The sequence below is a fragment of the Dermacentor silvarum genome, chromosome 1 (genome assembly GCF_013339745.2).
Source record: "Dermacentor silvarum isolate Dsil-2018 chromosome 1, BIME_Dsil_1.4, whole genome shotgun sequence".
Classification (NCBI taxonomy): Eukaryota; Metazoa; Arthropoda; class Arachnida; order Ixodida; family Ixodidae; genus Dermacentor; species Dermacentor silvarum.
Genome location: NC_051154.1, coordinates 52382656 through 52402392, shown reverse-complemented (window position 1 = coordinate 52402392; position 19737 = coordinate 52382656). Strand labels below are relative to the sequence as shown.

The 19737-nt window shown below is 49.2% G+C and overlaps 1 protein-coding gene across 8 annotated transcripts in view; it reads right to left on the bottom strand.

The window, feature by feature from the left end:
- Window positions 1–19737, bottom strand: part of LOC119463076 (uncharacterized) — a 51183-nt gene that overhangs the window by 29861 nt on the left and 1585 nt on the right. For 3 of the 8 annotated variants that reach the window (XM_037724109.2, XM_049668051.1, XM_049668064.1), the window contains exon 1: window positions 19074–19256. The exons of 1 other annotated variant lie outside the window; for it this stretch is intronic. The gene's annotated coding sequence lies outside the window, so the exon portion shown is untranslated. 4 more of the 8 variants (XM_049668060.1, XM_037724108.2, XM_049668056.1 and 1 more) reach the window with 4 other exon arrangements.

The following is a 19737-nucleotide window of genomic DNA, read 5'->3' as shown; positions in this document are numbered from 1 at the left end:
GCCACTCGGCAGCGTTGGTATTGTGACTACGGCAGGTGGAACATTTCCGGTTCGTACATCCGAAAAAGGGTGCAGTACAAGACAATAACTGAGACCAACAACTAGCATTCACTCAGAATGATGGTTAAGATTTCTACTGACATCCACTTCGAAACGGGAAGGGGGAGGGGGGGGGGGGCGACGACAAATAGTCATCTAGCCTGCTTTACCTAATCAGGTACTATAAATGCTTCTGGAAGGCGTACGTATCCTACGGGTCTTGCTGGATGAATATCTTAGCATTCTATCATGATGTACTGAGTCATTTCTCTACTTGTGCTGCAGCAGACAAATGGTTCATCTTATTTCTTGCCGTGTTTGTAAATCCCTATGCTCTTTTTTGTATCCACACTTTGAACCCAATTTACCGTCTCTGTTTCTCTGACTGTCTTTTTGATGGCGCCGGGTCGTCTATTGCACTTTCAATTACCTTGTACTTGGTTGCCAACTTTCTTGACCTCTTCCTTCATTCCGTGCCTACGCTTTTGAAATACATAAATATGTGCACGTTAGCCGGCCATTTCTTTTCATCATCGTTTCTGAGTCTTTGTTCAAAACTAATCTTGATGTGCGCTTCTGACTACAAAAGAGGCCCAATCCAAATGTAAGCCTGCACTGCCTCATTTGTGGTTTTACCGTGGGCCTCCAATGCCAACCGGCGCATCGACCTTTGGTTAAATTCCAACCCCAACAGGAACTCCGATTTCAAACAAAGAATTGCATTTGCGAACGTCAGCACTGGCACCATAATTACACCGTTCCGAATTCCTCGCACCACCTCACATCGACTGTGGCTACAAAGTATTCTATGCTTCCTTATTGCTGCATTCCGCTTCTCCTTCATTTTCAGATTGTCTTGGTGGATGTTTGAGTATAGGGCTTTTCTTCACTTATGTATACACCCAGGTAATTATATGGCTCGACTGTGGGTATGACTTACTGTTAGATCAATACCACATCGTTACTCATCTTTTCATTAAATATAACGTTTTCCCGATTGCGCTGTGCGAAAATTAAGGCCTATATATGTCGCTTCATAGAGATGCGTTCGTCCTGCAGTGGACATAAAAATAGCCTGATAAAGATGTCGCTTCATTGCCACATAGATTCGCAAGTATCGGTAAATATCCTGCATTGTCCGCTAGTAGCACTATGTCTGTCCGTTGCAAACTTTTCCCATTACAGATGTAAGATAAATGAAGACCTAAATCGCTGTTTAACAAAATCTGGGGTGTTACGTGTCAAACCCACCATATGATCATGAGGCAGGCCGTAGCGGGAGACTCCGGATTAATTTTCGCCACCTGGGGTTCCTTAACGTGCACCTAATGCACGGTACAAGGGGGTTTTTGCATTTCGTCTCATCGAAATGCGGCCGCCGCGGCTGGGATTTCATCCCGCGCCCTCAGGCTTAGCAGGGCAACGCCAAAGCCACTACGGGTTTTCCAGTCGTATTTCTTTGCCCTTCCGAATCAAGCAAGTCTCGTGCCGTCTGCTGGCATTTCTGCGCAACACTGATTTTGATCGACGTTTGGTACAATGCCTTTGAGGCCCGGGAAGAGATCCCCGCTCAGGCGGAGAAATGGTGGGCAAACACCGCAACACCACACGAGTTTTAACTCGCACAGATCATCACAGGCTCGTCACGTCGCGCGTAAGTTATCCATTCATTAAGAGGCGGTATTCACACGAGTCATATGTAACAGCGCGAAAACATTTGATGTAAGATAACTGACGACACGGCGTTGTCTGTTTATTCGATTCGTAGACTAGACCACTGACAACGCTCATATTTAAGGGCACACACGTCACAGCCTTTTTCCGCCTTGTTCCGCACACAACGCTGAACGGTAGTCGTGGAAAGCGTGGCTGCAGCGTTGGAAGCAGGAAAAACGCCGGTTTCGGCACTATACAATTACGTACAAAAAAAAATAAAAAACTGTCCAAGGTCGCGTCGACCACGAAGCAAGTCAGCGGTACGTCGTCGTCATCGTGGGCAGTGTAAACAATGAAGGTGCTCATCAAAGGAGACGGTGTCAGTCCATTTTACTCACTCATTTGCTGTTAAAATGTTTGTTTTTCCTATCAGAGTTATCAATGTATCTTCATCATTCATCTAAAGTACAAACTAAAGAAGTCCGGAGAAAAGGCACTGCCTTGAACAAGCGTGAACAAACAGAAACACTAGCGGTGAGGATTGCACAACGGAAGAAGTGGACGGGATGGGCGCTGGTCCAGTTAGCTGGTCTTTATTGTCATTCACAAGTACGCACCAACTCGCCCGGCAAGAAATTGTCGAACAAGCGCTCATGAGGTTTAATTGGTTTATAGAACTTGCCGGAAATGAGCGCCGATACGATTCGCCATTTGCTGCAAAGAAAATTTTGACAGGTTAACTGGACGCTCAATTCGATCTCCGTGAACTTCCTTAAAAGTCTGGGTCTATAATGGAACGTCCCTTCAACAGATATCAGCTGAACAAATCCATTCAGACGGTCGAACATCCCCCCCATCGTAAGCTTATTCTTTCATATTAAACGTGACAAATATGAAGTTTGGCCACAATACGGCCGGTTATCCCAAAATCATTGGAATTGAAAACAACAGCAGCAAAAAAAAAAAGAAAAAAGATAGGAAGGTACAAAGCACTGCCAAGTCTATAACAAAATGGATCGCAAGCTTCGTTGTAACATCTGAATAATTTTAGACATTCGGTCCAATGAGTATTTTACTTGCAGGCAGCCTTTTTCCACGCAGTGGGATATATCTCAGATCGACGTCACCAAAAGTTCAGAAGTGTGCCATAGATTATAGCTCGAGTTAATCTAATGCACCATTTGCAAAAATAGTCTGCGCATGCGCGAGAAATACATTTCATAGCCAATATTATCTCGTCCACAAACTACTGGAACAAGGTATTGTTCGCTCTTGTGGAAACAGCGAGAAAATCGTGGATTGAGAACACACTCGCGTGTGTTGTCCGGCGCGTCGCATTCGTGTAAACGGCGGCAATGCGCTAGGAAGGCGAACCGCATTGACCCGACAGGAGATTGTAGTTCGAGTCGTCTCGCGTGGCGCATGTAAACACTGGCGTGTCGCATTGAGGGAGAGAGAGAGACGGCTGCGGTCCGTGTCTCTCCTCCACTCACCGGCGGATCGCAAATCGGTTTGAAACAGGTTTCGGCTTGTTCCGGACGAGGGCGGATGCGCCACATTAAACGCTGTCGCCATAGCAATTACCGTGGTGCGCTAAAGAATGCGACACGCTACTGTGGCATTCATGCAAACGTGAATAACCAATTAGTACCATAAGAGTTTTTGGTTAGCAAACGGCCGTGCAAAGCAGACAACATTTCATTTTCATTCGGACATTTCGAGAAATGGCTACGAAGAGAGGCAAAAGGAGACTGTCTCCTGGCTGGGTCTGTTCTTCGTACTGCGCTTCGGACAGGTACAGAAAAGCAGAACACGAAAGAAAGCAATATACTACGCACAGAGATATTGGGTACGTCATCACAAAAAAAAAAAAAGAAAAAAAAATCATTTTTTAAGTGACGGTTATGAATACCATGGATTCTTGATTCATGCTACCAACGCAATAGAATTACGAATGCTGCGTCGTTGAAGGAATAAGCTCTGCTTTTAACAATTCTGGTCATCATTGAAGCACCCGGTATACTTTCGCAACATCTCAAAATAAGAAAAAAGACGGACCTGCCTACTTTGGCCTTGAAGCAAGCAGCTCTGGATTGCTTGCACTCTTTCTACTCTGATCGAATCCACATATATACGGATGGCTCTTTCACTCAGACCAGCTCCACCGGCGCAGTGGTTATACCATCACGATCAATGAGCATCACATACAAGACTTCTCACGTGACATCATCGACCGCTTCGGAGCTTGTTGCCCTCCGATGTGTCATTGCTTATATTAACAACCAACCGGCTAATCGGTGGGCAATATTATGTGATTCAAAGGCGGCCCTACAATGTCTTGTCAGCTCTCCGTCACGGGTCCTGCGAACAACTCGTCTCGGAGATACGAGAAATGCACCACCATACGATCGCAAAAGGACACGACGTCGTGTTTCAGTGGCTGCCGAGTCATTGCGGCATCACCGGCAACGACATCGCCGACGAAGCTGCTAGGAAAGCAGACGAAGGAGCAAATCTTGTTTCTGTACCTTTATGGAGGACTGACGCAGCCCAACACCTAAGCAAGCTAGCGCAAACTATGACATTGGAGAAGAGGCATACAACTGAATTAGCCCAACATTGGTTGCATTCTCTCGACCCATCTATGCAGCTGCGGTTGTTGCCTGGATTTGCGCGAAATGAGGAAACAATGCTGTGCCGCTTACGCTTGGGTGTTGCATTCACCAATGCTTACACGTGTTTAATTGGAATGGCTGATAGCGCCGAGTGTAATGCCTGCGGTGTCGATGAGACTATAGAACACCTACTATGCTACTGTCCATCTTTTCAAAACGAAAGACATGACCTCTGCAACGTTCTCAATAGGCTAGATAAAAGACCGTTCACTTTGAGCAAGATCTTGGGACCATGGCCTCGAATATCACAGCTGCAGAAGGCCACAAAAGCGCTGCTGCGATTTTTAAAAACTACAGGACTGAGTGACCATGTATGACCCGGACTGATTGATCATCAGTGATAGAACAGAGATCTGTTGCTACGTCGGCGATATCAACAGTGGACTTTCTATTCTTCTCGTAATCTCTCTCCCCTTTTTCCTTCCCCCAGTGTAGGGTAGCCAACCGGGCTCAGTCCTGGTTAACCTCCCTGCCTTTCATTAAATCATTTTCTCTCTCTCTCTCATAACGCGCGCCAGTTTCCACGACACTGAACGATCACCCGCTGAATATCTTCTTGACAAAAAATAAATGAAAGAATGCGGAGAAATAATATTGCAATTTTTCTTTAATGTACGCTTTCTTGAGTTTCCGCGTGATCACCGGACTAGCCTTAAGGAACAAAACTCAGAAGAAAAAATAGCAAGAAATTATTAATTATCAGTGTTCAAATGCAGTTATTCCTTGTTTCTGTGATACCGCCTCACACTAAACTGAACAGAACTGAGTCCGTTGCTTGGAGGCGATTACAAACAGAAACCTATGTGAATCCCGTGCAGTTAAAGACTTTCTACCCCGAGATATACGCCAGCGATATATGCAAGCTATGCAAGTCTGCTAGAGCCACCCTTCAACACATGTTGTGGGGATGTAAAGTATATCAAGAAAAAATGGCAGTCTCCCCGGAAAATCTACGGGCGCGGTGGTCGGCCACGCTACTCAGCTCAGAACTCCTAGACCAACTTTGGGCCGTCCAGCGAGCCATGGATGCCGTGCGGGAGCAACAGCTCCCAGTGGCCATCTAGGCGGCCCCAGGCCCGGGCCTCCCAATCGCCGGATTTCAAATGAAGTTATGTCACTCACTCACTTGCTAATCGCTACTATGATTATGTTTTGTTTTTTTTACTTGCACAGGAAGTCCTTTCTACGGTGAATTACCTTGTGACCTCACCCCCACTGTATCGGTACTTTTCATAGATTTTTTAAAAATAAATGTCAATTTACAAAATCACCCGCAACAGCTTCTATAATAGCCTATGAACCCCATTGTTTCAGTACCCATTTTGACTATATTGTGAGCCTCTAGAATATTCTGCTCCAGGCGGCTCGATGTCAGCGCCGCCATGGGGCACGGTACAGTTACGATGGACATCGGACACACTTTGATCAAACGCAAAAGCGATGGAGGAAAACATCTCGTCCCACGTGCGCGAAAGCCATATGGACGATACTGGCCGGGTGTCCAGAATAATTCGAAGAGAATACTTCGCGCCGAGAAATAACGGCTAGCAATGCGTCATGGAGTAAATGTTTCCTGTAGAATAAAAAAAAATTACTCCACCTCCCGCTAAAGGGAACCATGTGTGGATGCGAAGCAGCGGGGAGATGGTTTCGCCGCAGCGGCCCGAGCGCTCATCGCGGCGCTGCACTGGAGAGAGAATGAGGCGTGCGCGCTCCGTCATTTTCATACCGCGGAACTACCGTGGCGCCCCAAGCGGAGTATGCAGCTGTCGCACCACCTGTCGTGCGCGCCTCCGTATTCCTAGAGGAGAGAAAGGGGGAGCGTAGGATAGGAGAGATTGGGGGAGGGGACGCGCATGCGCTGTGGGGGTGTGGGGACGCAGGAGGGACGCACAAAGCCCCCGCCATAAGCTGCTTCGCATATAAAAGGCGTACACTTTCGTGACATGAGTGAAAACCAGAGTAACCGAGGGGCTCGTTTTTTCTTTTTTCTTTTTGTAGTCTGTAGACAATCAAAAGAAAAGAGGAAATTACATTTTTTTATTGCAATGTAGCAATGATAAGGATCGAAGAGGGAAACGAAAGTGGATGACAACCTGCTGCCGGTGGGAGCCCAACCCATCAATCTCCGCATAATGTCACCGCATCCACTTGACTATTTGTGTATGTGTGCTAAACGTGATCCTATGGGTGTTAGCCGGCGCCTCTCACGGCCATGGAGGTGGTTGCGGAACAATCTTACAACCGCAGGCTTCACGTAGTACGTGAACCTAGGAGCACGTACTGGCCAATGAACCGTCAAGGCTGCCGCAGTCAACAATCTCGCTATGCAGTGAGCGAGTCATATCAAGACACCGAAGGGCTCAGGTTTTTTTTTTTTTTTTTTTTTTTTTTTTTTTTTTTGGCAGTTCCAACCATATGAAGCCAGCAGAAAATGATGCCAAGGAAAGCATAAGAGAGCATCCTCGTGAAATGGGGTACGAACGTTCCCGACGCCACACCAGGTAGACGCAGGGCTATTTTGCGAGTTTATGGGCCGGTACGTCGGGTCGTAATGGCACTGTAGTGAGTTGTGTTGGGTAGTGCAATTACCGCGAGCAGGACACGAGGCCTATCGGCGAGCACCCGGCCGCGAGAGCTCCTCGCCGAACAAGGAAAGCCATGTCTTCCACATCAGAAGTGCGGGCAGGAGAAGAAGTATTCGCACTCGCGGCGAAATCTGCCGACCGCCAGAGTGAGCTGCACGGGGTCGCGGCCGGACCGCATCAGAGGACGGAGGTGGGGAGGGGTCGGCGGGGAATGCATATGGCACACGGGGGTCTCATTTTACGGCAGGCGTGCACTCCTGCAGACGCGCGCCGTCGTCTTGTGACCGAGCACATTAAGCGACAAGAAAACGCACCGCAACGACGGACACCCACGGCACGAAACAAGATTCGCGTGGCACGAAATGTTGAAGAACGCCAGTCCGGCCGCAGGGAAATGGACTCTCCTCGCGCTGTGAATCGCGTCGTTCTTGCAAGTGGGTGGCGGCAGAATAAACGAAAGAGCGTTCCGTGCGGCCAGGCATGAACTCCATTCTTGGCCCCCGCGGCATTCTGCCGCTGGTCGTGTTCGTCTTTCTCTCCTATTTCTGTGCGTTCTCTCGCAGTTGCGTGCCTTCTTGCAAGGAAAAGCCACCAGCGCGAGGAGGGAAGTGGGGAAAGGGGCTCGGTACGCGATGAGTATAGCAAGACGAAGCGGGGCATAGTTGCTGGGAAACACTAGGCGGCGCCACGATAAGGTGCCCCTCGCGCGCGGAGAATGCGAGCGGTCGTTTGCCCCCCCCCCCCCCCCTCTCTCTACACCCACCTTCTATGGAAGCGGAGCCTCCCGCAGCTTTGTCTGCCAGATACCCACGGAGGGTCTCTGGCACGTCATTTCTTTTTTCCGCCCACGCCGCACGAAGATCCGCCGGGCATCGCACGCGCGCCAATTCACCAGAGGCAAAGCTGCCGCGTGGGTGGCTTTGGTGGGGTCACCCCACTGAAGCACGTGTGGGCTCGGCAACACAGCCCCGATAGTTGGCGAAAGGCAAAATGTCTCGCGTAAATAGAACCCAACTGACTTGCACAGAGTATTCCAATACTGCCCTTCACATAGGTTTCAGTTATTTGAAGAAATCCTCGGTTATTTTGCCTTCCAAGAAAGGTCGCTTAGAAGAACTACCGATGCCTAATTTTTGGCGTTTTGGAAAGGATAACGTCAGTAAGAGCCCATCACGCGTCTCGTCAAGATCAGTGACACCAGCTTTATTATCTGTTCTGTTAACGTAGCTAAGAATATTCAGCGCTGATCTGTGAGGCTGCGATGCGTAAGTTCATCCGGGGCACGTGGCAGCCACCATCGCTTGAGTGCAACGTATTTTGATCAAGAGGGGGCAGCGCTGTAAGCCAACGACACTATGCTGGTTAATGACCCGGAGTGTGTGCTTGTCTCGAATACCTCGTTTAATAACCTCGTGGGTGGCTGACAATTTCGTTCGGGCACACAGATATGCATCCACCTGGACCCACATAGCGTGCGTGTGCGCCACATGCTCAGGCCGTATCGCATGCGTTCGCAGGAAAAATAAACGTAAGCGCCACGCGCAGAAGCCAAACACAGGTGCCGCGCACTGCAATTGCGGGCCGGTCAGACATATGCAGCAGCAGCAGCAGACGCGCGCGCACAGCTTTAGTGCAGCCCGTGGCGGGCGAGTCGGGAACAGGACTGCCGTGGGACAGGGCGAGTGGCGTCGTTTAATTGCAGCCAGACTAATGATGAGCGTCCTCGGCACCGCTTTGTCTGCCCGTCTCGTGCACCCAGCGAGGCCCATCAGGGCCGCCGTCGCGCCTAATGGGGCCGACACGGCTCGATCTTGGGCGGCCGATCGACTCCTCCGGACGGTGCTCCCGGCGGCGGCAAATGGACGCTGCAGTTAATCTGACAGCTCGGATTAGCGGCCTCCTTGATCCGGAAGGGAGGCCCATCTCGAAATAATAAATTGCTCCGGCGAGCCGTTCCAGACAGCACGCGTGGCCGTCGAACACGAGTCGGACAGGCTTCTTCCGCGTGGTCTCCCGTGAGATTACACGAGCGCCGTGTCTCTCGGCGAGACCCATCTCTAAATAATCGCTCGCCTCGCGTTGTACGAAACCGGGACTATCCACATTTCAGTTGTTTTAAAGCAAAACGTCTTGGCTACTGATATCAAACTGCTTGCGTTCCTGTGCCTCTCCGCCTTGGGTTGCGTCTTTCGCGCCGCTATCTTCACGAGACGCAAGACACGATCTTCTTAAGACGCAAGAAAGCGGCATCTACCCCTCGTAATGGCAAAATAGCTCTTGTTATCGCGAAAGAAGCTTCTTTTTTCGAGCTTTTAAAGCGCTGCCTTAACATACGTATAAAGCTCCATGTATCAAAAGGACTTCGACTTAACGAACGTTAGTGGTATTTTTGAGGATCTTGAGTATCCAACTAAAACCAGCATCAGGAACGAATCTAAACCAATCGGACATACATTTTTAAGGCCTACTTTCAGAGGAGGTTCCAGTGGCTGCCGAAAGTAATATTCTGCTAAGCCTATATCTCTTCGCCGAACAATCTAGCCCAAGCGACATACTAGAGATATTCGTTCACGCATAAGGGGGCGCAGGTCACAAGGCTGCTAGGATACGCCACGTCACGGGATAGAGCTTGCACGCCTGCACGCATTCTTAACGTTCGAACTTGGACGCATGCCCACGGCTCTGCTTGCACTACGTGAGTTGATGCATACGCGGTTCGTTTTGCTCCTTCGCGGTTCTTTTCTTTTTTCATAGAAGTGAATCAATTCAGAATGCTGGCTGGGTTTACTTTACCCGCTCAAGCAACCTCGGGAACTAGAAAGAGGGCGTGCGCGGAATCGGTAGCAGCAAAATCTACCTGGGGAGTTGCTCGAAAGAGGTCGCCTCTCCGCATCGCATTGTTTTTGAGAAACACGTCTTTCCAGAACGTGCGTTGCCAATATCAACTGGTGCGTGGCCCCCGACGACACGGTTGTGGCCAGAGCAGAACGGCTCTGAAAGCACAGAACGATAGAAATTGAAAAAAAAAAAAAAAAAACTAAGAATAATACCTTCACGTGGTGGCCGAATAAGCGCGCCGTAGTAATATTTCACGCTCCACATTTCCCCCCGTGCGGAGTTTTGTTGAAGAGTTTTAAAGCGCACAACTTTAAGATCAATCTTCAATAGCACAGCTCATCGAAGTCGCTCATTGTAGACGCTGTTAATGCATGTGCATAACACGGAATGCAGGATTTTCATATTCACTGTTGTGTCATCAAAGTTGTCCAGCATGCGGCTGGGTAGTTGACGCGTGAAGCACACTGTAGGATGTACAGACTAACAATAATACGCAGAACAGCGTACAAAAGGGAAAAATTGTTATTCATCGGCGTGTAGCAAGAAGTCACATAGAAAACGCGGGTAGATGACACTTTTTTTTTTTTTTTACTCTCCTGAACATTCACCTAGCTGTGAAGCCCTGCGGGGAGCTTCTCCACAAGCGCACAAAATGCGGTTGCGCCAGTACACTGTTCCATGAGAAAAAAAAAAAGTTGGTATTCGGCGAAGCGCATCAAACCATTTATTCATGTATGTATATAAAATAAACACGCGGAAGGTGTACAAATGCTTCCTTCAGAGAAGCTGCCTCGTACGCGGTTCTCAAATAAATTACGGTGGCGATCATATATGATCATATCATCCGAGCCCTATATGGTTAGATAGTAGCAAAGGTATAGGCTGGTCGCCACCTTCGTGCGACGGGTGAACACAACAGACGCAGGGATAGCCTGGAAGTAACAAATGCGAAGGGGTAAATAATAGGCGGAAGCCAAAGCCACGAATCCACGAATCGCTGCTTGCAGCAGCATCCACAGCCGCATCAGTTGCTTTTCCTCTGTATCCTCACAATTCTCCTAGCCAATATGTTCATCCCAGCGCGCTATCTTCTGCGTGATTCTTCTATAGCTCTTTCTCTCGGCTAGCCTTGCACCCTTCAAAACATGAAGGACGTTGTTTCGCTCTTTATGTACCGGACGTTTCAAGCGTAGTGTTGCATACAATTACTAGAGAAAACTGTGGCTCCAGTGTGTACGGGACCTGCAGGCAGGACACGTCAGCCATCATAGGAATGATGGGTATTAGCACATGGAACTGCCTAAACTTCGTCTTTCGGGCTTTCAATAGCTTCGTGACTTTGCAAAGTGGTCACTGTTAAGAAAGTACTGCGTTATAAATAAACTATGCTAAAATTGTCCGACGGGAGGATTCGAACACAGGACCTCTAGCACAGAAGTCCGATATTGAAACCATTACGACACGCACGCATGGACAAGCGAAACCACTGCACTTAGCAGCGATTATGTACGTTTGAAGATTCTTATTACCCTCTGAATTAATATATATATATATATAAATTGCTTTGAAATTTAGGCCAAGATTAAGCGCAATAAACGAAGCCGCAAGTACGTCTGAAGCCGCAAGCACGAAGATCAGACAAATTCATGTACTAACCATGGCTGAACGATCGCAGCGCCAGAATTCCTTCTGGTGATTATTGTAGGAAACTATGGTTTCAAATAACTGCGAATAAACATTGGAAATACAGTGGCGCCCCTTAGACGTATGAGGGCAACGGTATATTTGTTCGTAGTCGTCTTAAGTTGCTCACATTTTTTTTTTTTTTATGTGCGATTAGTTACCAAAATGTGAAATATTCGTTTTAGGGCATGTCTTATCTGAAAAGTTGTACAGCGGGCTCCGAAATACCCTACGACGTTGTTTCCGTGATATCGTTTACGTGGTTATTTTTTTCCGTGATCTACCAGCAAGCCCGCGAAATAAGAAAAAAAAATTCAGAGTACGCTCATCCGTGGATTGCAGCGCTCCTCAATCGTGTTTCGAAATAAACATGCCCGCATGCCCATCGCGCGAAAGAAAAAAACATCGGCCACAACGTTCAGCGTACGTCATCACCTTCATTACGACAGTCGAAATCCGCCACGGTCCTAAATGATAAGCGATACACCGACGCTGAACACGTAAGCAAACACACTCGTCGGCTTTCGACAGGTATGTGGGCTTCGTATTTTTGGAAACACGATGGAGAACGCTGCAGTCAGACGCGCAAGCATGCAGTTAGGTCATTCCTCTCATATTTCGGGAGCTTCGATCTTTAGAGCCAGGAGTAAAAGAACCACATGATAGATAGCGTCATGGAAGCAGCCTCATTAGGCATTTCCGAGCACGCTCTACAATTTTTCGAGTATGACTTATGGCCTAAAACTTATATTTAAGATATCCTATATCATTAAACGTAACTAATTGGCCAACTAATCACGCTTCAGAAATAGTATACCTCAAGACGACTACAACCAATATACCGTTGATGTTCATGTAAGGTGTAGCACTTTATTTGTTAAGTTTGGTACCAGTTACGTGAAACACCCCGTGTACAGAACGCATACTATATACAGTGCGAATATACGTTGTGCCCCTATACAGCCGCCATATACCATCACTAACCGATTCATATCCCTCAGGTCATTATTGTAAAGTGGCACCTTGCATATAATAACATTCGCTGTAATCTCGAACGTATCACTCCTCATATAGTATCGTGTCATAGCACGACCTAACATTCCGCGGTGCTTGACGGCTCATACAGTCGCACAGATGTCTGGGACTTCTACGAGCGAATAGTTTCGTACCTTGCTCTAGCAGAGAACGTTATACTGAGATAAATAATGTACTGCGGCAGGCTGCTGTCCGTGGACGTGCAGACATGGTTGCGGGCTTCTCAGCGAGTATTTAACATTCTTAACACAGCAGACGCGGTTGACGGCAACGTTCTCGCTTGCAGTCAACACCAAGGTCAACTTGCCAGCGCCACTGCGGCGGCCTTCTTCGAGTTGGGTTGCCTGTTGCAGCCACGACGAACTCTGGTTCCGATCGGGCCGGACCGACGGACTATCTTTCGGCCAGAGTACGCGAAGATGGTCTTCCAAGCCTATCTCGCTCAACCGGACGGTCTACGTTTTACGGCGTATGCCGGAAGATCAGCTTCACCTTCTCTACAGGAGTAAACATTCCACATCTCCACACCGAAGCCCTCAATGGGACTGAGGGCAACGAAGCAGTGGTGGCACCTCTGCTTCGGATGCGCTGGTGGCGAGGAGGTGCGGAAACTTTATTGGACATTTGCCGCGGAATACAGGCATTAAAAATTTTATTTAATGCGGTGCCGAAGAATTTGTTAACGCGACTCTTGCTCTTTGCAACAGTGCGATACTGCGCTGTAGAAGCGTACCTTCCTTTTACATGGCCTCCGCCTTCATGGCCGTATGCAAGATCCAACAATGCCAGATCGCTACGCGCCGATAGCACTACTTCCACGTCCGAGCAGTACGGAATGCGTAAGGGCAAAACGCTATTGCTGACTTCAGTCTTGTAATCACAGCAAGCCGCACCCGCCTTTCCGTCGAGGACGGTTGCGTTTCGCGGCGCCGTTGCTTTTCTTTATTATTTTGTCTTTCTTATTCTTCTCCGCGTCGCTTAGAAGGCATTCCGGGCGTTCGTGTTTATCTGCGACCGACGACGACGTCTCTCCATTTGGCCGACATCCAAGGCAGCAGCAGCAGCGAGTCGACCGCGACACGCCGATGATTTCAGCGCCATTTTGAGAGTTTTGTCCCGTCGTCGTCCCCGCCAACTGCTTCTTGCCACCTTGTTTCGTCTCTGCTGCCCTCGAAGCGTCACACCGATCGGCCAAGCGCGAAAGAAGCCCGGCTAGGGACGAAAATTACTGGCGCAAGTGCGACGAATCAGCGCGCATCGACTCTTGGCGCTATTCAGTTCGCGCTATTCATAGAATGGTAGGAAGCCATGATCTACGTGGCATTATGACAGCTCAGATATGGACATGCTGCGAAATACCGAGCTACCAATGCGGCAATATAAAGCCGCACTCCGGCACGATATAACCGCAGAGCCATCGTGCAATCTGCAAAGTCCAGTTAGTGGGTGATTTGTAGTACGCGCTACGCAGATTCCGACGGCGGTGGCGTCCGCGCAGTCTAGAACTCGTAAAACCGGAGTTGCCGACGCGCGAGGCAGCAGGTGACGGGGAAATGTGAGGGCAAGAGTTGAGGGAGGACATCAACGTAGGGCGAATATGGCTCAAAAGAAGGTCATTGCCAATCAGATAATATTGGTTGTATTGACTGGGCTAGGGAGAGCCAGGCAGCTATGGAGGGGCGTTACGGCGGAGACCACAGCAACGTTGGCCCATATAGAGACTTCAAACTGGAAATATATAAGAGGAGAAACAAGGAGGAAAAACGAAGGGTTGGCGTAGAGATGGACAGAAGGTTTTGCTTCATGGCTCCTTTAATATGGAGTCACATTATGAGAAAACACACGCAGGGATGCTGCATCAGTTCGAGGTGAAGACGTATACATAATGACAGTATGTATAGACAGAGATCGCCAGAGGCGCAGCTTAAGAGGCTTGAAGCAGGCGGGTTCAAGAAAGCAGGGTGCTGCAGCCCTTCGGTGCGGTTACGACGGAGTGTCCAAGCAATGCGAAAAGATGATCCAAACCGCAGGAATGTCAGGAGAAGCCGGACAGTTGCTACTTGGCGGCAAGCGCAGTTAGTCTCAGACCCGGTAAAGGTCGCACAAGTGTAAAAAAATAAAAAATAAAAGAAACAGAAAAAAAAAGCGAGCAGCCAGCATCACGTACAGCTCTCCGCCGTTGCAGATGTCAGTCATCGCTAAGTGGAACAGTGTCTTGTTTTTTGTTTTTTTTTTTCTAGTTAAAAGCTCGAAAATTGGCTTGCTGTGTCGGTCTGTCAATTCATCTTTTCCATTACGCCGCCGTCGTCGTGCAGTTGCAAGCCAGTCGCGCTAACCACTCAGCAGCTACCGCGCAACGTTCGCGGATTTTGAGCGACACGCAAACTCTGTGTGTTGGCGTCTGTGCGTGTATTTCGGGGGCCACGTGCAGTCTCTACTGTAGCGGACCCGGACGACGTTGTGCGCATCGCAAGAAAGTTCTTGAGAAGATGGCGCGCTGTCTGCTGCGAGAACCTGTTGTTGCCGGAGTAAATGGGTGCCGGAGGAATCGCTCAAGTCTGGCCTATTGTCTTTTTTTTCATCTGTCCTGCTCGGTCTTTACTCAAGCAACATGTTTTGCTGCGAAGTGGGAGAAAAAATATGCACGGTCATTACATTCTCATATACGTAAATAAAGAGTCCTTCCCGGTTACTTATGTTTCTAGGTAAAGCGTTAATAAAGCATGATAGAAAAAAAAAATTGTCCGACGATTACGATACACCCTAATGCGAAATTTGAGCGCAGATGTATAGGTGTTTTCATTTCCCGATATATTGAGGCAAATAATTTGAGACCGACTGGTAGTGGACCAGTTCCGTCAGCGCTTTCGCAGAGGAGGGGCAGTATGGCAATGCTGGCATGATGAGCGGCATCGGAGCCAGCTGTGGAAGACGACGACGAACGCGCGAGCAGTGGCACGAGCGCGTTCGCGCGGTTACGCCGACGCTCAACCCAGGAACGGGCGCCTAAGAGCTGCGTTCTAAAATCGGCCGATCACGGACTTTTTCATAAGTTGACTTTACGTGTTGTAAGGCAGCTGCTATGCTTCACGCTAAAATATATGTCTACTTTGACGGGCCAGTAGCAAAGCCAGGACCGCTGGCTTGGTGTCAGAGCACCCCGGAAATTTTAATAATCTCCGAGAATGAGAAACAGGTTGTAGCCACTGATAGTACACAAGGGGACCCACGCTGCACAAGGCGCTTATCGTAAGACGCGATCACCATTTTCGCTGACAACAAACTAAACTATTTGTAATTCGAGATCGCGACGTTTTGAGCGAAATGTATCGCTCGTTGTGTGGCAGCATGCGCGGTCCACTGACCTATGAGTTATTGGGGACACGCGTCTGCAGGCGCACACGGTGCACGCATGCGTCAGCGAGAGATACTGAGATATTGCCTTTCACTCGAGTCGACACACAGTAAACAATGAACGCGGGTACTATGCCTTCAACACGAAACCTGTCAACTTGACCCGCCGTACTAGGCCAGCCCTTGTTAGCGAGGAGACAATTATGGTTCTTTGTTTTGCACACTGTCGCGGGGAGCGGAAATTCTGTGCTATTTATAACCTCGGCGGTGTCACAGCATAAACGAGTGAAAGAAAAATAGACAAAAGTGGTGTTATGGCGCATCAAATAAATGCACGAACGCCAGATCATTGTTTTCAAATAGGCCCACAACGTGAGAGCTCACTCATACGCGAATGAGGCGTCCCGGCATGAAGCTTCCGAGCAAACAGGTCCCAAACAAGCGCTCAGGAACAAGAATAACCACGAGCACGTGCTGACATGCAGAAATTTTCAAAACGGCATCGAACGCTCCAAAATTACAAGGAATAAGGTTCAGTGGTTAAGGAAGTTTATCTTCGAATACTGTGACAGTCCTATTTAACCGCCCATTTAATGTTACAAAACAGGAACTTGCAGTTGTTCTCAGCATAATATGTAAATAATTCGTAATGCGACTGCTGCCTCTCTTGTGCAAACGTTAAACGTTCCTCATTCTTAAACGGTTTACGAGATGCAAATATAATGGCGGCTAAAATCACTGAAACACTACAACCATTAAAATGAAGAACACGCTCAAACAGGCACTATTTCTCTATCTGCTGTCACAAACGACCCACACAGGATTGATTTTGGTGGCCCAAAACCACTCGTTTTATTTTCTTTCAAGCTGTTTTTTTACGGCCCAGCCCATTTTGATGCTCTTCGCAAACGCCAACTGTAATCACAACTGATGGCTCTATATAAACACCCGCCAAATAACGGGCGTTCAGCGCAGGTGAGTGAGCACGGCTGGCCCCACTCTTGGCAAGGACCATTACGGGGCCTCAAGAGCGGCCTTGAACCGACTATATACCATCCATGAAGCTGCTCTCCGCCGTGAAGCCTTCAATTAGACGATTACGGTCTCCGCCTGACATTGCGCAGCTGGTATACAGGAGCGTTTAGGCCGCTTACTAGAGCGAAGCATACCGCCTGCACTGAAGGCGTCGCGCCGAGATACCGCGTGGATGCCGCACGTGCTTTCCAGAAATGCACTCCCTCGAGGCATTTCGAGATACGAGTTTAATTAGTCGTGGAGCTGCGTTACACGGTCTTCCCTGAAACATTAATGAAACTTGGTCATTTGTGTCACCGTTCCACGGAGCTTCATCTTTGCAAACGGCTTTGTTGGGCGTGTAAATGGCGCAACAAGCGCAATTACTAAAGCAAGAACTCGGATCGGTAATAAGAACAAATCATTGTAGCGCGTTCACGATAGCTTGCCCTATTGAGGGTTACCAAGCGCTGCAGGATATGCAATGAACAAACGGCAAGGCAATAAAGCAGGACTAAGTGCACTGAAAGCCTTTACGTACCGGACATGTACGTACTAATAGGAGCAAGCTTTCGATACTTTCAGCACCGTCATGTGACAACCGCTTGTGTTACGTTGCGCACTTGGCCAGAGGGACAGCACCCAAAACAGTCTCGCGCAAAGCATGCGCAGTGGTTATCGTGGGACATTGCTGTAAGCATCGAACAAATGTTTAACAGTTTTGGGCACTGTACACTCTCCACCAATGTGAAAGGGTAAGCAGGAATTGTATGCAAAGCTGGTAATTTTCCTTTTGTGTGCTTGTAATGATGCAAAGTTCCATGAGCGGGATTTTCAACAGGAATACATAATAAATGGCCCCTTCAGACATGGCGTCCACATTTGTGGGCGCGGCCTATTTCTGCCATTTTCTGTGCAGTGGTAGCAAGGAATAGAGCACAAATGTTAACGTTAGGGTAAATTGAATATTCTGCAAACCTAAATTACTTCCATTTTACTTCTGAGTGATATGTATCGTTACAGAGTACCACTTTGGTGAAGGCACTACCGCGTTTCACGTGACGCATGCCGGTAGCAACCTCGAAATATATATTTTTTTCTTTCGTGAAATGCTGGCCGCCAATAAATAACTTAAAGTGTCACTGTACCACCTTGACTTGCTTTCAGTAGAGTCTCAAGCACCCTGGCATAAAATTATCTCACACACGTATCGACATTCGATCATAATTCGTGACTGAAGGGGATAGCATTGAGTGACATTCTGACTTGAACACACATGAAGTGTCCCCTTTCCATATGGCAGAGAGTGCATATACGGATCACAAATTGCGCCTACGTTACAACAGTCGCATAGTTCGACGGACACTGTTGGAACGTTCTGCATTTGCGAAACCTAATCGGTGAACAGAAGTTGGCGCAAAAGGATATAAAAACTAATACAAAGGGCTGTACCGTTTTTTTTTTCTTGTTTTTAATTGGAGGCGCTTGACAAGTAATATTGTAGTTAGGTGAGCAAACAAATGCTCTCTATGCAAGCGAGAAGAAGGACAAGCGCTGCGCCTAATCAACGCAAGCGCTATGCAGCCAGCGTTGATGCAAGCACAGCGCTTCTCCTGGCACCTTCAAGCACCACCAGTACAGCATGTATTACGACAGCGACGTAAGCTAAGCGATGACAAAGCTCAGCCTACTTAAGGGCCACATGTTGAGGAATCGTTCTTACTCACGGTTCGAAAAAGAAGCAGACTAGGAAGATATCACGCAAACCAGCACCGCTGCGCAATGTCAGCGGCACGAACCCACTGCTGAGAACGACGGGAACAGAGGTATCCTGATGGCGCGAAAACACCACAGTGGAATTTCACACGACCCTCTGGTCGGACTCGCCGACTTCAAACCGGAAAAACGACTCGTACACTTCACAGTGAAATACGCATCGTGGGTACCACATGCCTCTCGCCGACCAAGCGGCCAGCTGCTGGGTAGCGCGCACCGGCGCTGCGGATTCCCCGGGCACATCACGAGGCGGTAACGCGAGCCGACCGCAACAGGACGCATCCTGGCAAACATGCCCTTCGCACGGGCGGTGGTCCTCTGCGAAGCAGCGCACGCTCTCTCAGATAAGGCGCCGTGGCTTTGCTCCGGCCAGCGCCGTAGCATGTAGTGCACGCGCATTTCCGACGGGCCTCACCTGGCCTCAGCTGGGCCCGCCAGGGCTGGAGGCGGCCGCTGGTTTCAAGTCACGACTGCTGGTCCGCTTCGTCGCGTACGGGCACGCGTCGGGCGAAAACAGCGGCAAGACATCGCGGCGAAAGGCGCGGCAGCGGGCTTCGCGATCACACGCCGCGCCAGTGGTAGCCGTAAACAAGATCCGGACGGGGCCGCTTACCTGGCTGCTGCCGCCGCTGGCCGGGGTGGCGCTCTTGTGGAGAGGGAGCCCCGGCCTTGTGGCCAGGGGTTGTCGGGTGGGGGCCCCCTCGAGGACGCTTATCGCTGCGGTTTTTTTATCCGGTCGCCGAGGAAACTATCAGCCGATGATGCGTCGTGCGGAATGGCGTCGCTCGAGCGACGACGAGCGTAGACGGAGAGGCGTGCTACGAGACTGACTGCTTCTTGCGTCAGCAGGAAAAAGCGGTCGGGAGTCGGGCAACTGTGGGACGCGCAGGGAGAGGGAACGCGGACCGGTGCCACCACAGCCGCCGCGTCGGCATAGGCGTCGGCGTTGCTCGTCCCGCCGACAGAGTCGGGCAACGACGAGCGCCGGCTGCTGCTGGGCCGGCTTCCCACCTGCGGCGGCCGCTCGCATGTGCCGCTCTGCACCGCGACACGATGGGGAGGAAAAAGAAGAAAAAGAA